Below are 14,790 nucleotides of genomic sequence, written 5' to 3' on the forward strand. Positions count from 1 at the left end.
ATTATGGAATAGTTTAGATGAATTGTGAGGATTTTTTTGCCCTTTTATTTAAAATGCAAAAGCCTTTGTTAGATTTTATTTTAAAAAAATTGTTTTGTACAAATTCTTACGCGTATGTACTGTATTGTACAGCCGTGTTCTGAAGGTTCGAGGAAAGCATCTCCTCCTGTGTTTCTCCCACCTGCAGTTGAACATGGAGTACGCTTGCAGAGTGTTTCAGGGGAGCACAACAAGGGTAACTATCTCATAGATTGGATTTGTCTGTGTTTATAGACAAGTGAACTTTTTCTTTTGTTTTCCTTGTTAGTCCTGTTGTTCAGTGAGTATGTGCTGTAGCAATGAAGTGCTTGGCTGATGTTAATTAACAGCAGTGAACACTGAACTTGCTGGCCTGCTTGATTAGTCCAGGCGGTTCTTGGGTTCATTATGTATACTTTTTGGATATGTATTTGTTCGGGTGTTTTTCTTTGCTTTAAGTGGTTGCTTAAAGTGGTGGGAGTGGTATCTGGTTTAAGATTTAGCTGTGAACCCTAGCCTGCTGTGGTGGAGAAGGTCTGCAGCTTTTGTTGCTTTTCGTTCTTTCCTAAAGGTCACAAATGGTGGTGCTGGGTTCCTAATGATTATGTATGATGCAAGTTTCTTTATTAATTTTGTTGCTGTGTTCTCCTTGATCTGCACAAAACAAGTAGGTAGTCTAGTGTGCCTTGTGTGTGACACTATTGATTCCCTTTCTAATGGGTACTATCAGATTGAAAAGCTGTGGTTTTTCAGGGCTTCAGCCAAGAGCTGACCTGATTCAAAGTCGGAGAAGACTCTTCCAGTGCCTCACCTTGTTCAGTTGTAAAATGTAGGAGATCTCTCCTGTGCTACTCGTTTGTATGCTTGAGAGCATGACCTGATCAGAGAGAGGTGGGTGCTTAGGTACTCACCCCAGGGTCTCAGAGCAGAAGATAGTATGTCCGTCTCCAGAGGATATCTTGTTGCTGTAGATGTTTTCAGAGCTCGTGTAGCTATTGGTCAGTTGCTGCTCAGAAGGTGTGGAAGCAGCACTCACGGTGCATTCACTTTTCTCTTAGTGCATTTTATGTGCAAAAAGTTTATTTTGGAAAAGCGTGAATAGTCAGCACTCAGGCTGGAATCAGCAGTTATGGTTTTCCAGAGTGGACGCCATTGCTCCTGTCTGGCTCATTCCTGTAAATTTTCCTTGCGTTTCTGTGTGAGTCAATGCTGAGTTTGTTTTACATAATGGAGTAGCTTAGAAGAGAGAACTGACTGTGGTCTGCTCTAGATGGGAGTTTGGTGGTCAGAAGATACTAGACTTTGAAGTGATAAGATTTAAAATGCTTGCAGTGTTCTGGACTGTATTGGAGCTGTGAGCTTCTGTTTCATTCCTAAATGTCAGTTTCTTATGTATGTACCTGGTCAGAAGTTGCAGGATTATGAATCATGGTCAGGTGAGGTATCCCTTGATAGCACTAAGCAAGGAGCCGTGTGTGTTGGCAGCTTCCTCTTAGTGTGAGGTTGTTTTGTATCGTGCTTTTGTGGTATGTCCTGTAGAGTGGAATGTGATAGTAAGTGCCAGATGATGGAGGTGTAGGCAAGAGGGAAGATGACTCAGGGTGTCCATATGCTGAGACTGAAGCATGCTGGAGTTTCTTCCTTAACGTTGTCCCAACACGAGGGACATTGTCATGTCAGCCACCATTCTTATGCATCTTTTGCTGGAAAAGAAATGAAGAGGAGAAAAGAGAATAATGTGATGTGACTGGGTGTAAAGCTACCGTTGAGTGTAACTCATTTCTTGGTTTGTCCTTTGCTGTAGTACTGTTACTCATCTTTCAGATCCTTTGTTTGACTGATGGGGTATAAAAGTGGAGTGCAGTAAATTCTCAGTGTCTCTCTTTGTCCATTTTTTTGTAGGTGCTCTGCCAGCAGTAGGAACAGAGAAAAAGGAAGAGTCTGATTCTCCCTGGGATTCTGAGGTACTTTCTGTGATATGTGCATCTCCCCGGTCTGTGGGAGAGCCAGATGAGAACTACGTGAGAGCTTGCCTTTGAGTTGAGCCCCGCCCCTGGTGAGGCTTATTTACCCCATGTTGCTGCTGCTCGATGTCCTGTATCTGAGGGTCATTGAAATACCTGTAGCGTAGGTTCTCTGTTGAGATAGTACTGGGACAAAGTTATGTCAGACTACTTACGTTGGCCTCCTGGCTGCAGGCTTTGGGGTTGATTTTCTAGCACAGTTTTAATACAGCAGTTTATTGCTGCTTTTAAACTTATGAACTTCTCAGGCATAATTTTGTGAGAATTTTTTTTTTTCCTACTATTCAGATCTATTCTGCTGATCCAGTCAGAGTTTAACGGATGCCAATACATTGAGCAACCCAGACATTTAGATTTTTCTGTATAGAACCTCTGTCTTCTCTAGATAGACTTAATCCGATTTTGAAAATCATGTTCAGCAGACACCAAGTGTGCTGGCTGTGTTTATCCTTTCTGTCTGATAATTCTCAAGATGAGAGTGAGCAGGGTCTGTAGCTACTTCCCCTCTAGCCTTTGTTGTTGGGAAAAAAACTAATTCCCCACTCCTTTCTTAAAAATACGAGACTATCTAGATAGCTTAATCGCTATCAGCTTTGCCTTTTTGGCCTTTAAGCAAATCAAATCTTGCTTTTGCAACGTAGTGATGCACTCACTCAACATTGTGGGACATGTGCCCCAGCAATGTAGGCTGATATTTGAATGCCAGGTGCAAATTTGATGCCAATGTTCAATCAACACAGAGCTGCAGCTTCTTGTTCACAATCAACATCTTGATTTCCTGTATTAATTTCTTGTGTGGCTCTGTGATTTGCCAGCCTTAATCAACATTATGGAATAGTTTAGATGAATTGTGAGGATTTTTTTGCCCTTTTATTTAAAATGCAAAAGCCTTTGTTAGATTTTATTTAAAAAAAATTGTTTTGTACAAATTCTTACGCGTATGTACTGTATTGTACAGCCGTGTTCTGAAGGTTCGAGGAAAGCATCTCCTCCTGTGTTTCTCCCACCTGCAGTTGAACATGGAGTACGCTTGCAGAGTGTTTCAGGGGAGCACAACAAGGGTAACTATCTCATAGATTGGATTTGTCTGTGTTTATAGACAAGTGAACTTTTTCTTTTGTTTTCCTTGTTAGTCCTGTTGTTCAGTGAGTATGTGCTGTAGCAATGAAGTGCTTGGCTGATGTTAATTAACAGCAGTGAACACTGAACTTGCTGGCCTGCTTGATTAGTCCAGGCGGTTCTTGGGTTCATTATGTATACTTTTTGGATATGTATTTGTTCGGGTGTTTTTCTTTGCTTTAAGTGGTTGCTTAAAGTGGTGGGAGTGGTATCTGGTTTAAGATTTAGCTGTGAACCCTAGCCTGCTGTGGTAGAGAAGGTCTGCAGCTTTTGTTGCTTTTCGTTCTTTCCTAAAGGTCACAAATGGTGGTGCTGGGTTCCTAATGATTATGTATGATGCAAGTTTCTTTATTAATTTTGTTGCTGTGTTCTCCTTGATCTGCACAAAACAAGTAGGTAGTCTAGTGTGCCTTGTGTGTGACACTATTGATTCCCTTTCTAATGGGTACTATCAGATTGAAAAGCTGTGGTTTTTCAGGGCTTCAGCCAAGAGCTGACCTGATTCAAAGTCGGAGAAGACTCTTCCAGTGCCTCACCTTGTTCAGTTGTAAAATGTAGGAGATCTCTCCTGTGCTACTCGTTTGTATGCTTGAGAGCATGACCTGATCAGAGAGAGGTGGGTGCTTAGGTACTCACCCCAGGGTCTCAGAGCAGAAGATAGTATGTCCGTCTCCAGAGGATATCTTGTTGCTGTAGATGTTTTCAGAGCTCGTGTAGCTATTGGTCAGTTGCTGCTCAGAAGGTGTGGAAGCAGCACTCACGGTGCATTCACTTTTCTCTTAGTGCATTTTATGTGCAAAAAGTTTATTTTGGAAAAGCGTGAATAGTCAGCACTCAGGCTGGAATCAGCAGTTATGGTTTTCCAGAGTGGACGCCATTGCTCCTGTCTGGCTCATTCCTGTAAATTTTCCTTGCGTTTCTGTGTGAGTCAATGCTGAGTTTGTTTTACATAATGGAGTAGCTTAGAAGAGAGAACTGACTGTGGTCTGCTCTAGATGGGAGTTTGGTGGTCAGAAGATACTAGACTTTGAAGTGATAAGATTTAAAATGCTTGCAGTGTTCTGGACTGTATTGGAGCTGTGAGCTTCTGTTTCATTCCTAAATGTCAGTTTCTTATGTATGTACCTGGTCAGAAGTTGCAGGATTATGAATCATGGTCAGGTGAGGTATCCCTTGATAGCACTAAGCAAGGAGCCGTGTGTGTTGGCAGCTTCCTCTTAGTGTGAGGTTGTTTTGTATCGTGCTTTTGTGGTATGTCCTGTAGAGTGGAATGTGATAGTAGGTGCCAGATGATGGAGGTGTAGGCAAGAGGGAAGATGACTCAGGGTGTCCATATGCTGAGACTGAAGCATGCTGGAGTTTCTTCCTTAACGTTGTCCCAACACGAGGGACATTGTCATGTCAGCCACCATTCTTATGCATCTTTTGCTGGAAAAGAAATGAAGAGGAGAAAACAGAATACTGTGATGTGACTGGGTGTAAAGCTACCGTTGAGTGTAACTCATTTCTTGGTTTGTCCTTTGCTGTAGTACTGTTACTCATCTTTCAGATCCTTTGTTTGACTGATGGGGTATAAAAGTGGAGTGCAGTAAATTCTCAGTGTCTCTCTTTGTCCATTTTTTTGTAGGTGCTCTGCCAGCAGTAGGAACAGAGAAAAAGGAAGAGTCTGATTCTCCCTGGGATTCTGAGGTACTTTCTGTGATATGTGCATCTCCCCGGTCTGTGGGAGAGCCAGATGAGAACTACGTGAGAGCTTGCCTTTGAGTTGAGCCCCGCCCCTGGTGAGGCTTATTTACCCCATGTTGCTGCTGCTCGATGTCCTGTATCTGAGGGTCATTGAAATACCTGTAGCGTAGGTTCTCTGTTGAGATAGTACTGGGACAAAGTTATGTCAGACTACTTACGTTGGCCTCCTGGCTGCAGGCTTTGGAGTTGATTTTCTAGCACAGTTTTAATACAGCAGTTTATTGCTGCTTTTAAACTTATGAACTTCTCAGGCATATTTTTGTGAGGATTTTTTTTTTTTTCCTACTATTCAGATCTATTCTGCTGATCCAGTCAGAGTTTAATGGATGCCAATACATTGAGCAACCCAGACATTTAGATTTTTCTGTATAGAACCTCTGTCTTCTCTAGATAGACTTAATCCGATTTTGAAAATCATGTTCAGCAGACACCAAGTGTGCTGGCTGTGTTTATCCTTTCTGTCTGATAATTCTCAAGATGAGAGTGAGCAGGGTCTGTAGCTACTTCCCCTCTAGCCTTTGTTGTTGGGAAAAAAACTAATTCCCCACTCCTTTCTTAAAAATACGAGACTTTCTAGATAGCTTAATCGCTATCAGCTTTGCCTTTTTGGCCTTTAAGCAAATCAAATCTTGCTTTTGCAACGTAGTGATGCTCTCACTCAACATTGTGGGACATGTGCCCCAGCAATGTAGGCTGATATTTGAATGCCAGGTGCAAATTTGATGCCAATGTTCAATCAACACAGAGCTGCAGCTTCTTGTTCACAATCAACATCTTGATTTCCTGTGTTAATTTCTTGTGTGGCTCTGTGATTTGCCAGCCTTAATCAACATTATGGAATAGTTTAGATGAATTGTGAGGATTTTTTTGCCCTTTTATTTAAAATGCAAAAGCCTTTGTTAGATTTTATTTTAAAAAAATTGTTTTGTACAAATTCTTACGCGTATGTACTGTATTATACAGCCGTGTTCTGAAGGTTCGAGGAAAGCATCTCCTCCTGTGTTTCTCCCACCTGCAGTTGAACATGGAGTACGCTTGCAGAGTGTTTCAGGGGAGCACAACAAGGGTAACTATCTGATAGATTGAATTTGTCTGTGTTTATAGACAAGTGAACTTTTTCTTTTGTTTTCCTTGTTAGTCCTGTTGTTCAGTGAGTATGTGCTGTAGCAATGAAGTGCTTGGCTGATGTTAATTAACAGCAGTGAACACTGAACTTGCTGGCCTGCTTGATTAGTCCAGGCGGTTCTTGCGTTCATTATGTATACTTTTTGGATATGTATTTGTTCGGGTGTTTTTCTTTGCTTTAAGTGGTTGCTTAAAGTGGTGAGAGTGGTATCTGGTTTAAGATTTATCTGTCTGAGGATTTGGATATTTCTGGATAATCAGCAGAAGAAAAATATCATTTGGTTAATCTTTTTGTTTGTTTATTTAATTTTTTTTAGTTTCCTGTTTTTCTTTAAGAACTAAAATATGTGGGCAAATTCTTGTTATGTTTCTGCGGGTTTCCACCTGCAGCTCATGGCAGTTGCTTTATAACCATCCTGATTGATCATAAGTGTGCTGGAAAATTTTGCTATTGGAATAAATCTTTTATCTTTTTGAGAGTGCTTTGGCAATGTGGCTTATAATATGGATTCAATGACATAGCCTAAAAGGCAAGTCCAATTTTATTTTTGTAAGCAGACACCAAATCTTAGCAAGCTTCTGGAATCCATAAATCAACTTACCAATTGTCTTTAATGTCTGCTTCATATGATTCTGCTAAGCTTTAAATCAGTGTGGGAGGGGGGAAGAGGTGACTGTGGTAGTCTTTTTAATGTATTTCCATGTTACTTGACCACCTAGTGTTCGAAAATCAAGTTTTGATGATTTGTTTTTAGTATTTTTTAAATCTAAAAATTATTTTGTGGAACAATTCGTAGAAGCATTTTGTATGCTTGTTTCATGAATGGAGTCGTAAAGTATAAGATGACTGCAGCACAGGGCAGTAGGTTGTGTGAGTTAGGAAATAAGATTTGACACTAAACTTGGAGATTTGGAATAACGCACATGTTGTGCATTACAACCAAGCAATGTTTGTATCATTTATTTCCTTGCAAACTGATCCAGAGAGGTCAGTTGAGAACCAGATTGTTTTTACCTCATTGAATGATGTTTGTATGAGGTTGCTGTGTCTGTACCCTTGCTCTCCATAAGCTGTTAATGAGAAAGTAGCCTCAACATTATGCACTGCTAGAATAGAAGTAGTCATAGTTCTGCTGGGTTCTTTCTTGATTGGTCATTAAGAAGCCAAAGCTATCTGCTCTAATTAATTTTTCCAGAAAGCAGAATTCAGCTTCCAAAAGGAACAAAATATTTTAATCTTGTTCTCTTAATAGACATGACTTAATGCTTCACATGAATTGTTGTCATTCTGTGATTTGATTCTTTTTTTTTTTTTTAATAAAAGTTGGATGATGGGAATTACTCTGTATTTCTTATATACTACTACAAGTTCTGTGTGATAAGATAATTGGATATTAGCTATTTCACTCTCAGTGAAGTAATTTGTGCAAGAAACAATTACAGAGCCTACTAATGTTGTAAAGAATAAAAGATATCTTCAATTAAATAAAATAACGCTTTCATTTTTCATCTCCAGGCTTTTCAGAGAAACCCAGTAATTTGCAGGTAAATGCTTTTCATTGAAATCTACTTGTCCTGCTCATTAATGAATATGTAGTTACTTTGAATGTATGGGTGTTTATTTTTCATTGGTTTGTCTTTCATAGTTAAAGGTTTCTGCAGTTTTAGAGATGAATGAAACATCTTCAAAAACAGAAAAGCAAAAATCAGGTAATGATGTCTTTTATATTCTGATTTTAGCTTTAAAATCTTTCTGATAAGCATATTTAATTAAGCATTTGATTCATTTGTTTTGCAGATCCACAGGAGAAATTGAGTGTAGATGATATTGAAGGTATTTATAAATAGTTGTTGGTTTTTTTTTGTCATGTCCCTTTGTGGGCAGATACATTGTAGTTGTAAATTCTTCATATTAAATTAATGTTTTGCTAGCAAGATGTTATTTCAGCAGCAGATTTAATGAAATATGGCTCTATCTTTGGGTGTTTTCTCCACTAGAGCTCCATTCAACATTTCTAAACATCCTTCTACAGTGTAAGGTTCCTCCAGCATACCTGCTATCATCACCCCTTGTCAGGCAGTCCACATTTACTCATTTCCTTCTCATTGCCAAATATACCAATCTGCAGAGGAGCAATAGGGGTCATGTCCTGTGTCTGATTCCTGGCTAGGGTCTGCAGATGGAGTTGTCCAGGAGCTGCAGGTGGGACAGAATGGGTGATTCACAGGCTTATGCTTCATTAGCATGATTGATTATTTACCTGGCTTTTTCTTTGCCTCTCTGGCAGTTGTATGAAAACATGTATTACATATGCTCTTCCAAAGCCATCCTCTCATGTTTTGTTTAAACTGGCCACTGAGTTTAGAGATAGTGGAAGGACATGGGAAAGAGAGTGTAGGTGGGAGGTAGTGAGTGGAAGTATGTTGGCAGGTATTCCTTTTGGTTGGGAAAGATAAATAAAAGTGAAGCAGCTAGATCATTTGTTATACATGGGAGAGAGTATATCTAACCTCAATGGGTTCTTAGTTTCTTAATTCTGATATATGTGAATTTAAGTATTTGTTAGCAAGATACAAAACAGTTCCCTATTAAGGTCTTAGAATTTCTACAACGAGCCCTGAAAATTACAAATCAGGTGAAAACCTATATAAGCAAGCATATGAAGTAGATGATTAGATAAGAGTTCAGAAAACTATTGCAACTTCTAAGTATGGAATAGAAATTGCTTCAAGCTGTTTGAAATCCATGTCTTGGGAAAAAAGGTACTGTTTCTTTTGATGACAATAGAGGTTAAACTTCTTTCTAGAAAAAAAATGTACGTGTGTTTGCATAAAGAAAAGGAGATTCTCTACTGCAGTGATATTGTTTTTGTAAGATGCACAAAAGGTGGTTAGAATCATTGAATTATAGAATTGGGCTGGAAAGGACCTTTAAAAATCACCTAATTGAAACTTCCCAGCTGTGGGTAACCTGTTGCAGTGCCTCATCACCCTCATCAAGAATTTATTCCTTATATCTAATCTGAACGATCTTTTAGTTTAAAACTGTTACCCTTTGCTCTGTCACTACAGGCCATAGTTAAAAGTCTTTCGTGTAAGCCCCCATTAATTATTGAAAGGCCATCATACGGTCTCTGCAAACTCTTATATTCCCCAACTCTGTCAGCTTTCCTCATAGGAAAAGTGTTCCAGTCCTCAAATTGTTTTTTGAGACCCTTCCCTGGACCTGCTCTAGCCAGAGATTTTTTGTGCTGGGGGCCCCGGAGATGAACTCGGTGCTCCTGGTAGGGTTTTGAAAGAGTGGAGTAGAAGGGGACACCACCTCTCTTGGCCTGCTGGCCATGCAGTGCTTCTTTTTTTGTGGCCCAGGGTGCAATTGGCTTTTTGGACTGCAAGCATGCATTCTCAGCTTATATGTAATTCCTCATCCAGCATTATCCCCAAGTTCTTTTCCACAGGACTGCTCTCAGTCTGTTCATTGTCCAGCCTGTGCTGAAGCTGATGACTTCCCAGCCCAGGTGCAGGATCTTGCGCTTGGCCTTGCTGAACATCATAAGACCTGCTTCTGTAGGCTGTCAGTATCTGTCTGAATGCGATCTCTTTTCACTAACATATCAGATACACCACTTGGCAGCACTTCCCTGTCTACCAAAGAATCCATCCATGATATTTCTCCAATTTAGAGAGATGAGCTCTCTAGGTAGCTAACATCAGTTGCTATTTCTTTATCCTCCACTCTAGTCACTCCATAATAGAAGGTTGTCTGGGCCTTGGAAAGTACCTCCTTTCTTAAACTCTTTAAAAACAAGTGTGATGTTTCCCTTTCTCCTGTCACTAAGGGTTTTACCTGACTGCCACAACTCTTTAAATATGGTGGATAGTGACTTAGCAACCTAATTTACCCATGATCTTGGAGGTCTTTTCCATCCTTTGTGTTTCTGTGATTCTGTGAGTTCTTGTTTTGTCTGTTTTATGTAGTCATGTGAAATGTAGTCCAGTGATGGTGTGGGACGTGGCAAAGTTAGATAGGAAAAACAGTCTTTTCATAGCTCATTTTATGTCATCATTTCATGTATTTTCTGTTCATCCTTCCTCGAGTCTGTTTTTTTTTCTATAATCCATGTATTTGCTCAAAGATCAGGTATTAAGAAATATATGTGAAAGTTTGTCTCAAACTCCTATGTTTGGGTTTCAGCAAGCTGTATTTCTTCTGCAGTGTTATAATTCCTATGGTACAAGTTTTTCTAACTCTAAAAGGGTTAAACGAGACCCTTTGTGGCACAAAACAAGGAGAAATGAAAGTAGCTAGAGGAATCTAGCCGATTGCTGTCTAGCATACAGTGTGTCATGTATGTATAAATATAGTTCTACATGTAAACCATTTGAGATTCTTAAAGGTGTATTTCTGACTGATTTTCATCAAATTTCCCTTAGGAATGAAAGGGAAAATGCCCTGAGAGGGATTAGTTCGCACAGAGGCATCTTCAAACTGTTTTGTAATATTATGTTCAAATCGTAAATAATCATACGCTTGAGAGGCTGTGTTAGTTTGTGCCATTTTCTCACAAATGCAATGATTCAGGATGTACTCTAGGTATAATTAATTTGTAATAAGTCATGTTCGTTATAAAGATGTAATTTTTTCACTGTAGGTGAGCGCTCAGAATCTACCGTTCATGTGTCGTCATCAGCTAAAAAAGAGATGGTCAAGGATGCCACTGAAAACTTTGGGAGGCAGGTATGTGAAACCAAATATTGTGTTTTTCCTTGCGTGCAATTCTGAGAAACAGTGCAGTCATGTGGTGGGTTTTTTGTTTTTTCCTATGCAAAATACATACTCATTTGGGAGCAAAATTTTATATCATGTGATTATTTCTTTGACAAAACACGCCAGATTTTCCTCTGTGTATTAGAAAGATTAAATAAAAACCTGAAATATGATCTGTCAGTGCTTTCTCTGCCTCTGCAAAATATCTCCTTATCTGATCAAGTTAGTAAGTGTTCGAAAATATTTTTTGAAGGTCATTATGGAGGAATATAGGCTAGGCGTCCTGTTTGTATTGAGCATACAGGACTGGGTAGGGATCTTCATTGAGTGTCTGGAGTCTTCTGTAATACCTCAAGGGAAGTGGAGGAAGTAATATCATCATACATCCAAGGCACTGTGGAAGAGGGATGTGATTCATTTCAGCAGGTAGAGAGCGGAACTTAAGTATTGGAAGGTGGTAGCAGATGTGCAAAGTGAATGGAGCTTGGAAATGAAGTGGCTGAGACAGGTGGTGACTGAGATGCTCTCCATTGTGAAAGATTTTGTGGAGTTACGATGTGGAAGGAGAAAAGGGCCTCTATAACCAGAGTAAGAAGGACAATAGTTGTGGTACCTTGGGATGCCAAGGCTGCAGACCTTGTTCAGAAGGGAACACAAACCAAGGGCAACTTTGCAGGGACTGTGAAGTCAGAGATAGTGAGAAGGCTGGAGAGAGGAGCTGGTCAGTGAGCTTGAGGCATGGTACCGTTTGGATAGATGTCTCAGTTCTTGATTTTGGGCTGAGGGCAGGAATGAACAGGTATTCCTTGTAAATATTTGTCTTGGGAGCTTGGAATAGAATTTAATAATTCTGACTCTGAGGAGCATAAGTGATTGTAATGTAGCCAGTCCCTTGTGGTGGTTAGTAAAAAAGCTTGTTATGATCACTCACGCTTGTTATGAACGCTCACCAGCAGGGGGTTTAAAGGGACAGTCAGTAGAAAGTAATGGAGTATGGGAAAATTTGGGCAGTTGTGTTTTCTGTTGTTACTGATTGGTTTTGATCTGTTTGATTGGTTTATGTTTCTAAACTAGATCCTTCTGTTTTGAGGAAAAAATAAATAAGGTATCTTTGTTTTGTTGTTGTTGTATGATGGGATGAGTTTGCAATGTAAATTATATGGCTTAACGGTAATTTCATTTTTCTTGGTAATTTTTCTGTCTTTACCTGCTTACTTAAGGATAAATATGTTTTAGAAACTACCAACTTGATAGAAAATACAGCACATGAAAAGCAGACTGACAAAGCAGAAATTTCTCATTAGGAAGCCCTAGCAGAAAATGAGGAATCCCACAGTGCTGACAAGCAGTTAAGTCTAAAGCTGTGGGAAGAAAGATACAAAAAATGTGGATTGAAAAAGAGAAAAGGGAGTTGAAAAGAAATTTTACAAACATTACAGCAGAGCTGAAGCAGCTGTTTGGTGAAATTAATGAATCTGAGAAAGCTCCATCCCTTGTGGCAGAAGTGTCAGAAGATGACCTCATTGAAGAATTGAAGAGTCTTTGTGTTTCGTCTTGTGTGACAGAATCAAGTGATAAGTTAGAAAGTAAAGGTGAATTTGGAGATGTGAAGCTTAATGTAGACCTAAAAGAACCCAAACCTGAAATAGTTATTCTGAGTCTCTGTGTCCTTCCTGATCACAATAACTTAAATGCGAGCATGGAAAATACCTGGAGAATACCAGATGAAGAAGGCTGCACTAATTACACAGATAATACAAAAGTACATCTATCAAAAGCAGAGGAAATGGAAGAGAATGAGAATGGGATTAGTAGAGATGTAGAGGGAAGTCCTGAGTATTCCCTGAGACATTGTTTAAAAACAAATATTTGGGATGACATTTCTAATAATCTTCCTAATATAAGACCTGTTTCCACAAATGGTGAAAGTACACTTGGCTTTATAAGTGAGAAGAAAATTGGCAAGGACATCTGTCTTAGTGACAGTGTTCCCAGAGACTGCCTTATCAAAAACAAGGAAATAGGAGAAACAGAAATCGAAAATCTTTTCCCGCATGCTCAGCAACCTTGTGGCATGCTGAAAAGGAATCTGGATGAAGAACTAAAACAAGATGTGGAAAGATTTAAGAGTAAGGTAGGAATGCTGCAAATGGTATTCCTGGCTTAGGAAAAAGAGAAGGTAGAGCTACAAAAAGAGGTAGAAGTTCACCTGCTTTTCCTTATTCTTTAGTCTTTCTCAGTATCGGTGGTCCTGTTCATGTTAGCTATTGATCATTAAAAGAAGGTGCTTTGTGCAAATTGGTTTTTTTGTCTTAAGAGAAGAACGTTACTCATAAATAAGGAAAGCAGTGGAGAACTGTGCTTTTCCCCATAATGTAATCAGAAGGTTTTGAGAAAGCAAAGTGTATTGTTTCAGTTTGACAATAGGTGGCAGTCATTTCCAGTGTAAGTAGTTATCACCTCATTACCATAAAAAGAAATTCATACAAGTACACCAGTTTTGATTGTCGATCAAGGAATGAAAATAGCTTCTGAACAGGGTCTTGATTTATCTCTTCATTTGCTGTGGTTTGTGCATGGTGTGCCTTCATTGCCTCTCACTAAAATTCCTGATTGCTGTGAAGCTGTTTCTGCTTTTGAGTTCAGTTTGCTTTTTTCCTCATCATTAAGGAAGTACGACATCATACATCCACTCATACTTTGTGTTTCTACAACTACTGTTGTGTAGTCCATCTGATTTCTTCTCCATCAGTAATGCTTCTATTGTTTGTTTCCTTAGGGCTGCTTTGCTTTTTTGTTTTTGTTTGATTGTTATACTTCAAATCAAGAGTGAATTCAGAGTATATTTGTTGACTTGGTACATTTTGTAGAGTAATTTTGGGGGAAAATCTTTTTTATTTTACATTATTTTAAAAGTCAAGCTTAGATTATTTGGTCTTGGATCTCCTTTAGAATCAGAAAAATATATGAAGCTTAATTTTCTCTTCATAGGTTGAGAAGGAAAAAAGGAAGCAGAAACATTTCAAAATGCAAGCAGTGGAGAAACTGGAAAGTCTTGATAAATCAAATACACCAGTGGGCAATATTACCCATCAACCAGTAAAAGAAAAGCTTGCTCTAAGGAAGAATGAAAAAATGATAGAAGAAAAACACACAAAGAATTCTTCATCTGAGGAGAGACCAAAATTACTTGAAATGCCAGTAAAAGGGTAAGCTAATAAAATAATCCGTAGAATTAGATTGTTTTAAATCTTGTAATTGAAGCACTTTCCTCGGTATTGAAAGCTATGCTGAGTAGTCCCCTGCTCCCCAAACTGTTTTAAAAGTATATTTTTCAAAGAACTAAATGCACAGTGGAGGTTCAGATTAATTTTGCTGGAGGTGATAGAGGTCTTAATCACAGAATCATAGAATGGCCCAGGTTCAAAAGGACCACAATGATCATCTAGTTTCAACCCCCCTGCTATGTGCAGGGTCACCAACCACCAGACCAGGCTTCCCAGAGAATTTCTTCCTTAACACTGACTCTAATCGTGTCTTTAGAATCTTACCTCCTATGCCTAATAAATTAATCAAGAACGAATTCAAAGCCCTTGCACGTGGGATGGAGGAACCCCTTGTGTACACAGTGAAATGCTCTGGCTGGTGAGCTGATTCGCTGAGAAGCCTCTGGGGGCTTTGGCAGAGATTAAGTGCAACATGAGTCAGAATGATCTTGCAGCTGAGAAGGCCAGCAGCATCCTGGGTTGCAGAGTCAAGAAGCTGAAGGGAGGAGTCCATCCCTACTTAGCATCTAGTTGGTCTGTGTCTGGAGCACTGGGTCCAACTTTTGGCCTCCAAGTACTTGTGTGCATTTCTTTTTATGGCCTTCAAGAGATCGTAGTCAACATGTGTGAGTTCAGTAGAGGCTTTCCAGGCTGATCACAGAGCATGAAACTCTGTGAGAATAAGCTGAGGGAAATAAACTTCAGGATGTGCCTGCAGTCTCCC

At 39.4% G+C, this 14,790-nt stretch overlaps 1 pseudogene across 1 annotated transcript in view; it reads left to right on the top strand.

Annotated features, from left to right (window-relative positions):
• Positions 1-14,790, top strand: part of LOC146757111 (uncharacterized) — a 49,006-nt pseudogene that overhangs the window by 17,623 nt on the left and 16,593 nt on the right. The window contains exons 14-20 of the transcript XR_014936948.1: positions 5,826-5,973; positions 7,549-7,577; positions 7,679-7,742; positions 7,831-7,866; positions 10,685-10,770; positions 12,021-12,952; positions 13,792-14,009. The product of XR_014936948.1 is annotated as an uncharacterized LOC146757111 (transcript). The remainder of the gene's footprint in view (positions 1-5,825; positions 5,974-7,548; positions 7,578-7,678; positions 7,743-7,830; positions 7,867-10,684; positions 10,771-12,020; positions 12,953-13,791; positions 14,010-14,790) is intronic.

The sequence above is a fragment of the Coturnix japonica genome, chromosome 24 (assembly GCF_054131305.1).
Source record: "Coturnix japonica strain WE chromosome 24, WE-NBRP24, whole genome shotgun sequence".
Classification (NCBI taxonomy): Eukaryota; Metazoa; Chordata; class Aves; order Galliformes; family Phasianidae; genus Coturnix; species Coturnix japonica.